The sequence below is a fragment of the Arvicola amphibius genome, chromosome 7 (assembly GCF_903992535.2).
Source record: "Arvicola amphibius chromosome 7, mArvAmp1.2, whole genome shotgun sequence".
In the NCBI taxonomy this organism is placed as follows: domain Eukaryota; kingdom Metazoa; phylum Chordata; class Mammalia; order Rodentia; family Cricetidae; genus Arvicola; species Arvicola amphibius.
In genome coordinates this window covers 5,079,398-5,095,274 of record NC_052053.1, presented here as the reverse complement: position 1 = coordinate 5,095,274, position 15,877 = coordinate 5,079,398, and the positions used below count along the sequence as shown (strand labels likewise).

The window sequence follows — 15,877 nt, the reverse complement described above, 5'->3', positions numbered from 1 at the left end:
TGATTTTGTTAATTAGGACGTTCCCTCTCTGCCTTCTGGTTAGTTTAGCTAAGAGTTTGCCTATCTTGTTTTTCTCAAGGTACCAACTCTTTGCTTCATTGATTCTTTGTATTGTTTTCTTTGTTTCTATTTTATTGATTTTAGCTCTCAATTTGATTATTTCCTGTCATCTATTTTTTTGGGGTGAGTCTGCTTTTTTTGTTCCAGAGCTTTCAGGTGTGCTGTTAAGCCACTAGTGTGAGATTTCTCTATTTTCTTTATGTGGGCACTAAGTGCTATGAGTTTTTCTGTTAGCACTGTTTTCTTAGTGTCCCATAGGTTTGAGTATGTTGTGCATTCATTTTCATTGAGTTCTAAGAAGTCTTTAATTTCTTTCTTTATTTCTTCCTTGACGCAAGCGTGATCCAGTTGAGCATTTTTGTTCAATTTTTATGAGTTTGTAGGCTTTCTGTAATTAGTGTTGTTGTTGAATTCTAACTTTAAGCCAGGGGGTTATTCCATTTTTTTAAATCTGTTAAGGCTTGCTTTGTGACTGAGTATGTGTTGAATTTTAGGGAAGGTTCCATAAGGTTCTGATAAGAAGGTATAATCTTTTGTATCTGGGTGAAATGTTCTGTAGGTGTCAATTAAGTCCATTTGAGTCGTGGCATCTGTTAGTTCTCTTATTTCTCTGTTAAGTTTCTGTCTGGCAGACCTGTCCATTGGTATGACTGGGTGTTAGAGTCTCCTACAATTAGTGTGTGGAGTTTGATGTGCAATTTAAGCTTTGGTAATGTTTCTTTTACACATGTGGGTGCTCTTGTTTTTCAGACACAGATGTTCAGAATTGACACTTCATCTTGATGGATTTTTCCTGTGATTAGTATAAAGTGTCCTCCATCTCTTTATATTTATTTTAATTTGAAGTCTATTTTGTTAGATATTAGAATAGCTATACAAGATTGTTTCTTAGGCTCATTAGATTGGAAAATATTTTCCCAACCCTTTACTCTGAAGTAATGTCTGTCTTTGAGGTTGAGGTGTGTTTCATAGGCATATTCTTCTTTAGTTTGGTAAAGTTTTCTTCTATGATTTTGTTGAATATATTTTCTGTGCCTTTAAGCTAGACTTCTTCTCCTTCTTCTATCCCTGTTATTCTTAGTTTGGTCATTCCATAGTGTACCAGATTTCCTGGATGTTTTGTGTTAAGGATTTGTTGGATTTAATATTTTCATTGAATGATGAATCTATTTCTTTTTTTTGTTTGTTTGTTTTTCTTGGGTTTTTTTTTTTTTTTGGTTTTTCGAGACAGGGTTTCCCTGTAGTTTCTAGAGCCTGTCCTGGAACTAGCTCTTGTAGACCAGGCTGGCCTCAAACTCAGAGATCCGCCTGCCTCTGCCTCCCGAGTGCTGGGATTAAAGGCGTGCGCCACTACGGACCGGCTCTATTTCTTATTTTGTATCTTCAACTCCTGAGATTCTTCCATCTCTTGTAATATGTTGGTTATGCTTGCATCTGTAGCTCCTGTTCGTTTACCCAGATTTTTCATTTCCAGAGTTTCCTCAGTTTATGTTTTCTTTATTTCCTCTATTTCAATTTTCAAACTGTTTGAACTGTTTGCTTCACCTGTTTGATTGTTTTTTTCCCCCCTTGGTTTTATTGGCTTTAAGAGATTTATTGATTTCTTCCAATTTTTTGTCTTTTTCTCCATTTCTTTAAGGGAAATTTCCATTTCCTCATTAAGGGTCTCTATCATCTTCATAAAGTTATAGTTAATGTCATTTTCTTCTGATTCTTCTGGGTTAGGATGTTCAGGTGTTTCTGTTGAAGGACCACTAGGTTCTGATGGTTCTATATTGCTCTTTATGTTGTTGAATGTGTTCTTACACTGCCGTCTGCCCACCTCTTCCTCCAATTGGTGCAGATGGGGCCTATGGCTTAGGTGGTAGCTCTTCCTCAAGGTGCAGGAAGTCCATACCTCTAGTGGACACTGATCGGGTTCTGGGGTTCCTCCAGGGGCAGTCAGGGCCAAGGCTTCAGAGATGCTCTGCAGAGACAGTCTGGGCCAAGGCTCTAGTGGACACAGATGTGGCGGGGGAATGGTTACCCCCATAGTCCCTTCTATGTCACTTGCTTCGGCTGCATATGCACTAGAATCCCTTGAATTTGAAATCTTCCTCCAGCTTTCAATTACATTCTTACGGTGGTTTCTACATGCCTCATCTCATGCTTTCATATCCACCTCAAGCACCATAGTGGAATTAATCTTCCTAATTGATCCATCTCAGACATATCTTTTCTATTGGAGAAGAAATGTGTTTCTACAGTCCTCTTCCTTTCTCCCCATCTCAGCTATAAGAACTCCTAGTGACCCAATAAAGTCGCTCGAGAAGTTTTGAAAACCAGATCCCTGAATCCCACGCAGTGCAGATCAATCAGAATCTCTGAGCAGGGGCCCAGAGCGCAATGCTTTAAAACTGCCCAAGTGAGTCTAATGTGCTGCCCAAAGCGCAATGCTTTAAAACTCCCCAAGTGAACCTAATGTGCAGTCCAGAGTGCAATGCTTTAAAACTCCCCAAGTGAGTCTAATATGCAGCCCAGATTGGGCGCCACTGGTCTAGCACCAGATCAAATCCATGCTGGATCTGGAGCAGCGATGCGGGACAATTACCTGAGGGCACTGGCTCCCAGTGTCCGGCTTCAGTCTGTTGAGCGAAAGCCCCTGGGGGAGGGTGCTAGGCATTTCTACTTTTAGCAACCAGCAGTCCAGGCATTTTTATTTAGCCAAAATTATCCTAGGTTGCCAGCTAGCATTTGGAAACGAATAGTCTAACCATGTTTTTTACATAAAACATCAGAGGATTGTGCAAGTGTGGGTTTTAATTAGGTGGGCTTATGACAAACCCTGAGGTCCTGTACCTCCGCGAAGCTCACCCAGGGTGTCTGTCCCGCTGGTCTTGGAATCACGCTTTCAAGTAGTCAGCGCTCAGACTACAGGGCCCACTTCCCCAGTTCCTTCCTCCCACTTCCTGCCTACTGTCTGTGGCTTCCCTCTGCCACTTTCAACCTTCTAGAATGTTTTCACACACCCACACAGGATCTCCTCCCTTCAATCCTCACATTAATCTGTTCTTCCTAAATCTCTTTTATATATTACTGCAACCTTTATCGTCATGCCTAGCAGTTTACTTAGCAATGATTTAATATTTTACAATTATTTTGCATCCTTAACTATCTTCAGAGATATCTAAAGAAATGGTAAGTGCTTTATAAATACTGGCTAATTAAGTAATGATTATTATGTCATTGTTCCCATTACTATTTTAGTTAAAAGATTAGAAGTTATTATGTCTATTAATGTTTTATATAAAAATTTATTTAACGAAATTAGCATGCATAAACTTTAAAATATTACATGAATGCAAGAAATTACTGCAGTATTTTATACTCCATAACAAATAACTCCAAAGAATTAATATTCACAAAAAATGTTCCATAAAAAAGTAATAATTCAACACAGGTAAACAACTAATACTGAAAACATTTATAAAAGAGAAGAACAATTATATTAAAAACATCTTGAAAATGGTCTATTTTTGTTTAAGTGTCCCTTAAATAAGTCCATTTTGATGGACAATATGAAATGACCACCGTGGCAACTGTCCTGAAGCAGGTTAACACATTAGCGCAATCTATCTTATTTAATTGTGGAGTCTGAGAAAGCTTGGCTGTTAAGCTGAGTGATGTTCCTTATGATATAAGCCAGAACCATCCGTAACACTTCCACTTCCATTAGACTAGCCTTGTGTTTGCTCCTCTCACAATTTCTCAATTCTATAGACAACCCTTGAACTTGAGTCTACCTGTAATGAGGATTTGGAAGTCACTAATCTTGTTACCTCTAGAGTCTAGCATGATCTGGACCACCCTGTGTGTGTTTCCATGGTTACCCACTCACTGGCAGGCTCCTCCTGCTGCCCCTCACATCACCTCCCAGTTGGCTTGAGCAACAGCAGAGTGGTTTATCTCGTGTGACAAAGAACGACAACAGGACAATAGCATCCCAGCAACGCACACAACATTATCAGGACTCCGTGAAGGCCTGCCATTGTACTATACAGCTGCGTGCTGTCTTAGAGATACCACTGCCTAGCCCAACATACCTACTAAACAGTTAAGAGCTGCACTAATATTACTTTAATACTTCTGAAAGGCCTGAAGTTTCTTGTGGGAGTTCAAGGTTTGTAACTTGGTTTTCACTGTGACCTGGTACAGAGGGACTATGATCATGTGATTGTTTCTCAGCTGCCGACGTTAGGACTGGTTTTCTGCCCTTGAGAAGTGGACTCTACAAATGTGAATCTCATTAACTGGTGTCATGAAAAGTACAGATGCTCATAGAGACCCCACAAGAAAGAGAATTACAGACTAATCTCCCTTATGTACACAGATACAAAAATTCTCAATAAAATACTTACCAACTGAATCCAAAAGATCTAGTAGAGTTCATCCTGGAGATGCAGAAATAGTTCGGTGTACCCAAATCAACATATGTAATCCACCATGTAAACAAACTAAAAGAAAAAATACATAATATCTCATTAGACACAGAAAAAGCCTTTGACAAAGTCCAATAGCCGTTCATGATAAAAGTCCTGGAGAGATCAGGGATACAGGGACATACTTAATCATGATAAAGGCAGCTTACAGCAAGCCCATAGCCAACATCAACTTAAATGGAGGAAAACTCAAACACTAATGAAAGAAGTCTACTCTCCTTCAAGTTGCTCTTCTCAAGAAGAACCTCAATAACAGCTTGCCTTGTTTAATATAGTTGTTTAATTAAATACACATGTATACATAGATAGGATGAATACCTTTGTATATGTAACATATCAATGTGTATATGTAATATATATATAGATTTCTTTTCTTTCTTACATTTAACAAAAAAGGACATCCTCTGCTACCAAATTTCATTGAAGTTTTTAATAATTTATTTAATGAAACATTTTTATATTATGTGCAATATACTTATATAATATTAGGTAATAGTCTCATTGTTGAAAACAATGGTAGAATAAATGCATCCTTCCTTTAATTATTCAAGACAAATAACATTATCTTTGGAGTCATAGGAAACTGAAATTAAGATCAGGCATAGTATTGTACTGGTTGTGTTCTTTTATGAGTGATTTAACGCCTCTGGAATTCACTGTTCTTATCTATAGATTGTGAAGGACCATAGCACTCACCATTGTTAAGGTGCCTGTCACACACTGGAACCATGGGGCGCTCTCTAGCATGCTAGTGTACTTTGTGTTCTGTCATCTTTTTGAAGCTGCTTTCTCTTTCCTACCAGTCTGTGTGACTTCAGCCCAGACATTCAAGGCTCACCAAAAGCCAGAGCATCAGGTCAGGAACCCTGACCTCATGAGGTACCTTGGGCTTTCTGATAATCGACCTTCCTCCCTATCCTAGCATCAAGTATATTTTCCAACCGTTCCACATCCATTACAAAATCCCCTCTGCCAGAGGCAGGCGGATCTCTGAGTTCGAGGCCAGCCTGGTCTACAAGAGCTAGTTCCAGGACAGGCTCTAGAAACTACAGGGAAACCCTGTCTCGAAAAACAAAAAAACTAAAAAAACAAAAAACAAAAAAAATCCCCTCTGCTAATTGGTAAATGAAGCAGAATCTATCATTTCTGCCAAAATAATCTGCATCTTAATAAGACATAAACTCTACTCTATTAGTCATTAGAGCAATTTTAATCATCACGTAACATATAATTATTCTGTACCATATAATGAGCCCGATTTGAACTAACTTCAACCTGGCTTGACAGGACTTAGCAATTGCTGCGTTTAGCTATCACTCCAGAAATTATTTACAAATGAGGGGGAAAGTTGAGCCAAAATACACATTCCAGGTATATATAGTGACACCATAATGGGGGAGAAATCTATTAATTATGTAGTTTTTTCTTTAATAATCTAACATAGTGATCTATACTAAGATTTCCAAATTATTTTTTAAACTTAAGAACCAAAAACCCTACTTGTAAATAGAATATCATGCTTTTAAAGCATCACTAACTTTGATTTCCTCATGTTTCATAGATAGTAAATGAGTTTACATTTGTGTATTTTTTTTTTTTTACTTGAAGTATGTTGACTGAGATTGGGCACCATTCTGTTGACTGAGGTTTCTGTTCTGCCTGGCTCCCACAGTCGTTAAGTTCCAAAGAAACACACAGAGGTCTACATTAATTATAAACTGATTGCCCATTAGCCCAGGCTTCTTATTAACTCTTATAACTTATATTAGCCCATAATTCTTATCTGCGTCAGCCACGTGGCTTGGTACCTTTTCAGCATTGCATCTTGTATCCTCTGCATCTGGATCAAACTGCACACCAAAACTTTCCTATTCCCATAATTCTCAATACCCTCTACTTCCTGCCTGGTCACCCTGCCTATACTTCCTGCCTGGCTACTGGCCAATCAGCATTTATTAAAAAATATAAGAAACAAATCTTTACAGGGTAAAAACCATTGTCTCACAACAGAAGTGTTCTCCCTAGAGTCAATGTCAAACCTACCTTTGAAAACATAATTCTGGGCATCTCGTTTCTTTCTCTATGCTATTGTAATAGTAGAAGAATTAAATAGTCTTTGGAACATAGATTTAGTTTACGCATTATGCAGTCTGATGCTTGAGCCTGTGTGTAGTTATCCACAGCAAACCTTTGCAACTCTTTTATCCAGAAATTCATGTATGTCCAGCTCCTACTGAACCAGCTCATGGTTTTCTATATTACACCAGATGTCTATATTATGAGGCTTAACTTGGAATTAACAAATTCATTGGTCTATTATAAATCCATTTTCCATTTTTTATTTTTCTAGTGACTTGGCAGGATTTGGGCCTTCTTGATAGTTTCCAGAATCCTATGACACTTTGAAATCTCAAATATATACAAAATCTATGGGAGGCACAGTGCACCCATCCCTCACAGTAAGAGGTTCCACAACTCCATGTTTGTCCCTCATGGTGAGGGGCACTGCAGATCCCAAGCACTGCTCCTTGGCAGTGAGGACCGTGGCCAATCCCCTGCACTCATCCTCAATTTTGACGCTCACTTCACTCACTTTAACTCACCTCGCTTCTAGCCACCTCTCTCCTAGCTACCTCTCTCCATGGCACGTCATTTTGTCAAGTTACAAATATTATATCACAGCATTGTAAACATTCATATTCCTTACCTACATACAATGAATTATCACTACATCATATTATGACAACTGAAAAAATTAACAAGAACTTCTCAGCAATATCAAACATCTAGCGTTCTAAGTGCTGACAGTTTTGTCTCAATATTTTACCCAATAATGGTTTAGCCCCATGTTATTTGTTCCAAGAAACATCTGATATCCAGTTGCCTTTTTGTGTGATGTTAATAGCTATTGACAATCAGCGTTGAATTCATTTTTGATCTTTTAATGACCCACGTTTTTATTTTATTGTCTTATTTATTTTTTATTCCATCAATATGCAATGCTATATTTCTTCCGTATTCATTTAGTTGCTGTTATGATGAGATCCTTGCACATTCCATCTACATTGGAAACATTGCGTTGCTCTTAGTGAACACAACTTTAGGAATCTGCTGCTTTCACAGTAGGAAGAGTAAACTGAACTATCTGAAGGTTTCTTTGGAGCTCAACAGCCTTAGGCCCAAATATGAACTAACCGTAAATACAGGATTAAAACTAACCATAAGCTTAAGACCAATTTTATTAGCATTTGAGAGAGAAGGAACGGGAAAGACAAGCTATAAACCTTGGCAACTGCTTAGAGAAAAAGAGATGGAGAGAGACGGCCATGCCTTTTGCAATTGAGGCTGGAAAGCACTCACACGATGGAAAAGGAGAGGGCTTAGAAGAAGTCTTATAAACGAGTCTTCAAGAATGGTGTTACGTAGTAGTCTCTTCAATAATGAAATACACTTATCTACTTTTCTCAGAGTAATTTATTTTTATAATTTATAACAAAGTGGTCATGATTTTGGTAAATGTTTTAAACTCTTAAAAAGCATTGTGATCATAAAATAAGAATACCGGATCATAACCAACTAGTCCTGTCTCTTTCTCTGAGAGCTGTGCTAGTATTTTGCTCTTCGCTGGATTCAAAACCACAAGCACGGCCATCCCAGGGGCTTGGATGTCGCCACACTGTTCTAGCAAAGAGGGCCCAGCTTCAAGGCCACAGTACTTGTTAGAATTGTAAGAAAAGCGGGGCCACAGGGTAAGGTGCTGCCTCAGAAAGGAAGAGAATCACAACTAACCAAACCAGAAGTCCCAGGCAGGAACTCCGTGGGAGCCAGTGTTTGAGCAGGAAAACTAACAGTGTACGTGTTAATTTCTAGAGTCAATGTTGACATGGCCGGGAACTGAAACCTATTAAATTGAACACTTCCGTTCCAGGTCATCCCCATGCCTGGTCACGATACTGCAGAGAGACTGGACACAATCTCCCCGATTGGATTCTCAAGACCATCAGTTACTCCCACGCCATACACCCCATCTCTGTTTCCTGGACAGGCAAGGAAATGGCAGTCACGTGGAGATGGGCTTGGTTTTTATTTTTGTTTTTGGTATTTTGGTTTCGTTTTTGCTTTTGTTTTTATTTTATGTGTTTGGGTAATTTGCCTGCGTGTATGTCTGCAACATATGTGTACCTGATACCCTTGGAGACCAGGAAAGGGAACAGAAGTCTCTCTAACTGGAGTTACAGACCGTTGTGAGCCACCGGGTACTGAGAATCAAAGCCAGGTCTTCCAGAAGAACAGCCAGTGCTCTTAACCACTGAGCCCTCTCTCCAGCCCTGGGGACAGCTTTTGAGTCAAAGAAAGACATTTGATTATAGCACTGTTAAATCGGGTTCTCGGGCTCTGGGGAGGGCAGATTTGCAATTTGCTCGTGTTAAGATGGCAAACACTGAGATGGGCTGGTAACAGCAAAGCTGAAGAAGGAAGTCCCCAGAGTCCGTCCGACCTAAGCATGTCGATAGACAGTTCCCCAGGACATCCTCACTCAGGTGGACATGAGGTAGAACAGGAAGTGTAGACGATATCCTAAATTTCTTTTTAAATCCCGCTCAACAGAAGACATTGCCAAGATACTGAGAAGACAAGCCAGAACTGAGAGGAAAAAATACAAAAGATATTGAGAATAGTTGTCTAAAAATCTAATAATAATTCTTCAAACTCTACAATAAGAAAACCAATAACCCAGCTTTGGAGTGGTTCACAATCATTAACAGATTTGTCAGCAAAGAAGATGTTCAAGAGGAACATAAGCGTACAAAATGTTCCAAATGCTATGCCATCAGGGCGTCTGGCTTTGTGGCAGGCACTTTTATCCACTGAACCATTCTGTTTTCCCTCTGTTGCCAAAGGAAAACCTCAGCTTTGTGATCATAAAAGTAATGATTAGGTCTTTATGAGGAGAAAGTGTTTCTCTACCTCCTGCTAAAAATTATCCTACAAGAATATCCTCAGGCTCTTGAACTTTGAAGTTAGGCTCTTGGGAGTCTAGTATAGTGTTTATATGTCCATGTATAAAAAAAGCAAGACATTTACTAAAATGCTGGTACATTAGCAAAATGATATTTACACTAGCATTTTCACCTATATTAACAGGAAAATTTGGAAAAGCTTCAAAAGTTGGAAAACACTGCAGAGCAACCCGTTAAATATCTAATAATTCACTAATATTTAGTGAAATATATATAATAGAATTATTAGGTATATGTTTATAAAGATTAAAACTTGAGGAATGGGTTGTAATTTTAAATAGAAAGCAAAAAGATAAACGTTCAGCATTCTTGCAGATTTGAAAAACCTAAGGGGCAGAAAAGTCTTATATTAATTTTATGGAGGAAATGGGGATGAATTCTTTTTGCTTTTCTATCTTTTCTTTTTGCTTATGCTTTCATGAAAATATTGCTTTTTAAGGCCCAAAAGATATTTTCATAGAGTGAGCACACCAACCTTCACCAAGGCCAAGGAATGAAACTTCCTGGCTAAGACTCCATAGTGCCTTGAAGGCTGACCTCAATGTTCATTCCCAGCTGATTTCATCTCTAAATACACTCATGCAGGAGAATATGAGAACTTGGTGTATTTGGCATGAAACTTCCTGTTTGCACGGAACACAGACATTTGGCAGTGCTTGTCCACTAGAAGGAGGGTCAGGCAGGTTGAACACGCCTGCCAGAGCTTTGCAGGCCTTGGAGAGGAGATGTGGTCCCCAGAGTACAGATGAAAAGGACGGGACTTTTATTCAGCAAAGTGAATGGAGCCAGCAGTGCAAATAAGCCCAGGTCTATTCTCTGTGTAGATGAGTCTTACAATAGCAGATACATAGCCTTAACTGCCCATCTCCTGGCAGCGTGATACGCCATGTTTTGTTGATATCCCTGGGAGGCCTGCCTCTTTCAGAACAGAAATGGAGGAAGAGTAGATTGGGGGGGGGGGGCAGAGCGGAGGGGAGGGGAGGAAGGGAAGAAAGGAGGAAGAGGAAACTGTCTTAAAATATATATTTATTGGATACATGTAGCATGCAAAACACTGTACAGATTCTAGTGAGAGAGCCAATGATGGAAAATGAGCGTTTGTTCCTGCTGACTGCAGTCCAGGGAGAGGGGACAGGCACACAGATTCACATCATTAAATGTGTATGCTGAGTTCATGCAAGGCTTCGGAGCAAGTAGGGACACATTGCCTGATTCATCATAATTACAAAAGCTATGAAAACAGCTTTTATTAGGTAATTGTAAGTAATAGATATTAAATTACATTTTCTATTGATATATATATATATATATATAATTCAGATGTCATCTTAATTTTTCTGGTCAGACTTAATATTACTTCCTTATTAAGAAAGTGACTAAATTCAAGCCTTTCATGTCAGAAATAAAATTTGCATGTTAGTAACAGATAAACGTGTTACTTACTTTGGATTTATACAGATGGTTCTATCTCCGTTCTGATCTTTCAAGCACGAACATCACACAGAGTACTTTCTGTAAGAATAACAATGATTTTTAAGGCTTTAGTTATAAAGGCAGAATAGAGATGAAACTTAATGGCATGAACTTGACTGTGTGCATAAGCTGCTCATCAACCGAACCAGCCAAATTAATCTCAGTGGCTTAATAAGCAAGACAGTTTCTTTCGCAGAGGACTGTGGGACTATTATACAGCAAGGTCCTGCTTTGTGGTTTAAGGATGCTCCCATTCTAGTTCAGTGAAAGGCATAATTTTTAACCATTCTCTATTTGCATAAATGATCTGAATTATAATCAAAGGCTTGTTTCTCCCCTTGGCTGGAGCAGGGCCAGGAGAGAGGCAGAAATAAGCAGCTTCTGGCAGCTCGCTAGCCAGCCAGTCTATCTGAAACACTAAGTACAAAGCTCAGGAAGAGACCCTATCTCAAAATACAAGGTGAGGAGCAATGTAGGCAAACACCCAAAGTCTCCTCAAACAGTCCCAGCAAACAGGAACCAAGGGTTCAACTGCCTAAAGTTCTTGTTCAAACCATTGCATTCCATTCTCTGGCCCCTCAGGGTCCTAGTCCTGTCATGATGGAAACTACATTTCATCCAAGTTGGGAAGTCCTCATAGTCTTTCATAGTCTCAATACTGCTATATAGTCCAATAGGCCTCTATTCGAGGTGATCTTTAATACGACCCTGCTACAATCAAAGAGCAAAGTAGTACTTAAAATCACACAGAACGCACATTATAGTTACATCTTCCCTTTGATTCAATGACCTTTATCATTCTTCTCCATTTCTCTCTGTGCAGATGCATGCATGTTCAGAAGATTAAGTCGTAAGAAGGTTAAGACATGTCTTTTGTGAAACTTGCACTGAGGTCAGCAGGCTCTGTCCCTAATCTTATTTTGAAAGTCTGTAAAGTCCTGGGCAAGCAGACACAACTCAAAGGTCACCATACTCCTTGCTGATCCTCTATTCTGATGCCTTCTGGTGCAGTTCTCCAAGTCTAGAGTGTGTTCTGGTCAATCAGTGGTTGGGGGCAGGAGATCTCAGGAAGCTAGGTGTGTAGGGGTCAGAAGGCCTGTGGGGTCAGAAGAGGAAGTCCTACCTAGGCTCTCTGGGAAGCTAGCCCAATGGGAAGCTTTCAGGGAAGGAGTGAGCAAACGCAGTCTGAAGGATAGGGATCCTGGAGGGGGCAGGAAATCTGCTCACACTTGAAGGCTAGATCCTGACAGAGTTAGTAGGCCTGGAGTGTGTGGCAGAGCAATGTCTACCCATTGCTCTCAAAGAAGCAATCTTTAAGATGAGAGAGATTGTCCCTGGAGTGGGAAGAAGCAGAGGCTAGCTGATGGCTGCATTTCAGGGGACTTAAGACTGAGGAGGTGGTAAATCTATGGGCTTACTTCCTTCAGAGAAGGGCAGTCCAGAAAGAGCCACACCTTTGGGCCCTTAAGATCTGAAAGAATAGAACTAGCTGGCAGTGTGGAAGAGAGGAGTCACAGGGACGTGGGGCAAGCCTGTGGGGTTGGAAGGAACAGGACTACCTAACACTATAGTGGAGTCACCCCACACTGCTTTTAAAATTTTTTAAATTTTAGCCGGGCGGTGGTGGCACACACCTTTAATCCCAGCACTTGGGAGGCAGAGGCAGGCGGATCTCTGAGTTCGAGGCCAGCCTGGTCTACAAGAGCTAGTTCCAGGACAGGCTCTAGAAACTACAGGGAAACCCTGTCTCGAAAAACCAAAAAAAAAAATTTTAAATTTTAAAAATTCAATGTTAATATTGCTAATTAATAAACAAAAAATAGAACATGTTGACAAGGAATAAATTAGGTCTTTGGATATAAACCCATTTTTATAGGGCTAAGTATTAAAGAAAAAATTATGAGAGTAGAACTAAGTTATATTTAACTATAGAATATTAGCAGGTTTGTTTTCATAAATACTGACTTTAAATAACCCACTGTCAGTGACAAGGAGCATCAGCTTTCATGGCTACTCACACAAAGAGAATTGTTACATCTCAGTGAAAAAATATGTAAACCAAACCCTTTTGAAACGTGAACAGGATAGATGCTTAGAGCAAAATGTGAGGCACTGGCCATTAGAGATGACCAGGCCAAAAGAAGCCGTCATCAGGTGAGCGTTGGTGTCCAGGCAGGAACAGTGCGGCCCTGTTTAAGGCTGAAAGGGCCTTTCACACTCGGCTCCCTTGAAATCCCATCCTCTCCTGGTGGACAATCCTCGCCTCCCTGTGCAGCATCTCTACTCAGCATTGAGCAGGATTCTCTCTGTGTGTTATTCTATGCTTAAAATCTAAAATCTTTCACTTAACATTTGCTTTGATTTTATTAATTGGGCAATAGCACACTTAGTCCTGGTTAATGTTTTATAATGTTAAGGGAGGGAAGGGTGAGGTTGGGAAAACGGCTCCACAGGTAAGATCACTTGCTGCGCAATCATAGGACCTAAGTTCCAACCCCCAGCACCCATGTAAAAAGTCACACATGGCTCTGCTGCGCAATCATAAGGACCTAAGTTCCAACCTGCAGCACCCATGTAAAAAGTCACACATGGCTCTGCTTGCCTGTAACCCTAGTGCTGTGTTAGGTCTATGGGAGAAAGAGGGTCCCAGAAACAGGAGAATCGCTGAGGCTTGCTGGTCACCATCCTAGCTCCATGTTCAGGAAGACACCCTGTCCCAAGGGGACAAGGCACAGAATGATAACGCAGTTTTCTCCTCTGGCTCCCGTGCACACGTCGGTGCAAATGCAGAATTAACAAAATAAAATGTCAAAGTGAGGAGGCCCTTGGAAATGACACTTAGAAAGAGAATTCTTTACAAGTGCTAGAGACTCATCAGGAAAGGAAGCCTATGGCAGGCCTGGCTAAGATGGGGGAACAGGTTTCAGGCAGCAGCAAACATTCTTCTGATGGAAACGACAATCCCAGAGGCCACCAGGGGCTTTGGTTCAAATTTTATAACTACCCACTTTCTCATATATCATCCTGTTCTGACCACGCGGTTTTAAAAGGCACGGCTATTGAAGCAAGCAGAAGTTGCAAAAGATAAACAGAGGTTCTCTCATCAATTTCTGGTAAATCAAAAACCAGTTGTCTTTTGGCAATGTGGGAAAGCCTGGGCTCTCCTTCAGTGATGTTTCCTCACACCTGGTAACCATGGAGCATGAAAAATAAGCAGTGATTATTTCTGTGTCCCAGAGTTTGTGGCAAAGAAAGAAAATTTTCAGATTTCTTCTTTAAACAGAATGAAGAAAAACAATGGCAATTTGGTAATGAAAATAATAGCTGATATAGATATTATTATGATTATTCCAGATATAGTCCACACAGTAATTTCACTTCTACAGTAATCCAGAGTCCTTTGTGACCCACAGCAAACCTGGAAGAAGGTATTAGTTTATCCCCTGTGACATTTAAACCCTGGGGTCAAAGAATGAGGAAAATAAAATTTGGAAAATATTTGATTTGAATAAATGAAAACACATGAGATGATTATGAAAAAGTATTTAGAAACATTGGACTGGAAAAAAGAATGTCTCAATTAATCTCTTAAACTTCTCCTTAAGTGGTAAAAATATTAAAGGAAGATCAGTTATGCCCAATAGAGTCAGAATCCTGCCAGTTTGTTTCTCTCCAGATACATTCATGCTCCTAATTTCCTGGACTGCTTAAATGACCCCTAAGAACAGATCCTTAGAGAGACAGCGATCAAGCATGTATAGCATCAGGCTGCTAAAACCAGTCTGCCCGTGGATGGTGAGGTGGACTTCCTCAGGCACCCTTTCCAGCCTGCCCTACATTCTGCAGGTTGTATGGTGCATGGAACATCCATAGGCTCTTAATACTAGGAGGCCAAGTTTATTATATTCTGGATTATGAAGGGTATTTTAGTGTCTGTCTAGAGGATACCTGGACACCCCAGAAGTAAGCAACATTGTCTCTCCGACAGTTCTTTGTAGGGAGCAGAGAAAACCCTGGGTGAGTGAAGTACTCAGTGAACACGCTATTGATGTGGGTGTAGCCATGCGAGGACCCCAGAGCCTCAGGCCTATGGAGAAAAGGATAAAACCTTCCTCTGGACCATGTGTGAATGATGGCAGCATACACAGACAGTGCCCAGCACAGGTCCTCCAACCCCATGTTTACAGGCTGAGGATGCTCCCTACCGAGATTAGCTAATACCTGCTGTATACCATAATCCTTGCCTCCTTGCTTATCTATGGCCACAACATTTCCTTTAACTAAAATGGCGTCAACCAGTTTGCTTGTTTGCAAAGGTATCTGTGTTTTCTATTTTATAATGTCGTAATTACACTGACCTTTGGACGATTATGCAGGAATGGAATGACGCACCCCAAATGTTGAAAGGGCCATTCTGCTCTCCTGGCTAATGACCAGTCACTCTATGCCATTCTTCAGTCTGTCTTTCCTCCTCTTCTTCATCTTCAGCATTAGAGGGCTGCCACAGCCTCATTGCCTTTTCTGTAGTTCCCTCCAGCAGCCAGGGTATGACCCTGACCTACCTGTATCACCAGGCTTCTGCTGAAGCCTGTTTCCAAAGCAGCTCTAACCACAGGCGTGTCTCACACAACTGCATCCTCCGGAGAACTTTGGCCAAGTCCAAATACACAATTGTAGGGTCAGCATTTTCTTCTCCTGGAGTGTTTGAATTTGACAACAGCTGTTGAAGAAGAGGAGGCTATACAGCTTGAATCTTATCAACAAAATCCTGTCCTTCCATGCATATCAAGAATTCACACTTTGGAACTTATTTGGCATGGTCTGCCCATGGATCGTGTCCAGAGT

General features: G+C 40.3%; 1 long non-coding RNA gene across 4 annotated transcripts in view; it reads right to left on the bottom strand.

Moving 5' to 3' along the window:
* Positions 1–15,690, bottom strand: part of LOC119818430 — an 82,479-nt gene extending 66,789 nt beyond the window's left edge. For 2 of the 4 annotated variants that reach the window (XR_005286115.1, XR_005286114.1), the window contains exons 1-3: positions 15,391–15,690; positions 11,003–11,071; positions 4,458–4,553 (exon numbers count right to left, since the gene is read on the bottom strand). This is a non-coding gene — a long non-coding RNA (uncharacterized LOC119818430). The remainder of the gene's footprint in view (positions 1–4,457; positions 4,554–11,002; positions 11,072–15,390) is intronic. The other 2 variants (XR_005286113.1, XR_005286116.1) reach the window with 2 other exon arrangements.
* Between the last annotated feature and the right edge of the window lie 187 nt (positions 15,691–15,877).